Consider the following 1,218-nt stretch of genomic DNA (forward strand, 5'->3'; position numbering starts at 1 on the left):
AGGCTGACTTAACGTTTTCTCGTGAGGTGCGGGAATTGTCAAGCGTTAAGGCCGCACGGTTCTAGTTGTTCGGGTGTAACGAACTTGAAAGTTAGCTCCTGTGACCCGTGGGTATAATTTAGACCATCGCATTGAGCTAGAGATTGGTGCCAAACCCCCGGCCATGGCACCTTATCGCATGGCACCTCCGGAGTTAGAGGAACTTCGAAAACAACTTACGGAGCTTGTGGAGACGGGAAGGATTAGACCATCCAAAGCTCCCTATGGCGCCCCGGTGTTATTCCAAAAGAAGCCGGACGGGACACTAAGGATGTGCGTTGATTACCGGGCATATTAGAGAATATCACGGACTTTACTTGACAAGTGGCACAAGTGGTGTATAGCAACCACTTACTTGTCCACAACTTGCAGAAAAGTGAATCCACGGGACATAGTCCATTTGAACTTGCAACAGGGCGACAACCTACAACGCCCCACACATTATCTATGGTTGGTGATTCTAACCGAAGTCCCGGAGCAATCAAAATGGCTAAGTCATGGGGAGATCATGTGGACTTAGCAAGATCTTGCTTGGAGAAAGCCCGGAAGCGAATGAAGAAATGGGCCGATGTGAGACGAAGACCATTGGAATTCAACATTGGAGATCAAGTACTTGTGAAAGTGTTGCCACAACAGTTCAAAGCCTACCGCAAAGTTCACAAGGGCTTGGTTAGGAAATATGAAGGTCCGTTCCCCATTCTAGCAAAAGTTGGAAGAGTTTCCTATCGGCTTGATCTTCCAAGCACTTTAAAGATCCACCCGGTTTTTCATGTAAGCATGTTGAAGCCATATAGGCCGGACTTGGAGGATCTAGCGAGAAACAAATCAAAGAGGGCGCCTCCTATCGTCACAAAATCTTTTGAGAAAGATGTTGAATCCATTTTGGCGGATCGAGTGGTAAGACGGAGAGGTGTTCCCCCTTGCACTCAATACCTAATCAAATGGAAGGGATTGCCCGAGTCTGAAGCTACTTGGGAGAATGAGGGAGATCTATGGCAATTTGAGTCAGAGCTTCAGAATTACATGGCGACGAGGGCGTCGCCAAATTCGGTGGGGGAGTGACTTACGCTCCACGCGGTCGCGTTCGATCCATCCCGGTAGTGGCCGCAAAATAGCGTGAACCGCACGCTGCAATAGGATGGAATGGGCAGAATGCAGGCTGCCTAAAATGGTGCAACT

The 1,218-nt window shown here is 48.7% G+C and overlaps 1 long non-coding RNA gene across 1 annotated transcript in view; it reads right to left on the bottom strand.

Annotated features, from left to right (window-relative positions):
* Positions 1-6: 6 nt before the first annotated feature.
* LOC111408805 overlaps positions 7-1,218 on the bottom strand; it is an 18,894-nt gene continuing 17,682 nt past the window's right edge. Inside the window, exon 3 of the long non-coding RNA XR_002705365.1 lies at positions 7-83. This is a non-coding gene — a long non-coding RNA (uncharacterized LOC111408805). The remainder of the gene's footprint in view (positions 84-1,218) is intronic.

This window comes from Olea europaea, chromosome 14, assembly GCF_002742605.1.
Source record: "Olea europaea var. sylvestris chromosome 14, O_europaea_v1, whole genome shotgun sequence".
NCBI classification, from domain to species: domain Eukaryota; kingdom Viridiplantae; phylum Streptophyta; class Magnoliopsida; order Lamiales; family Oleaceae; genus Olea; species Olea europaea.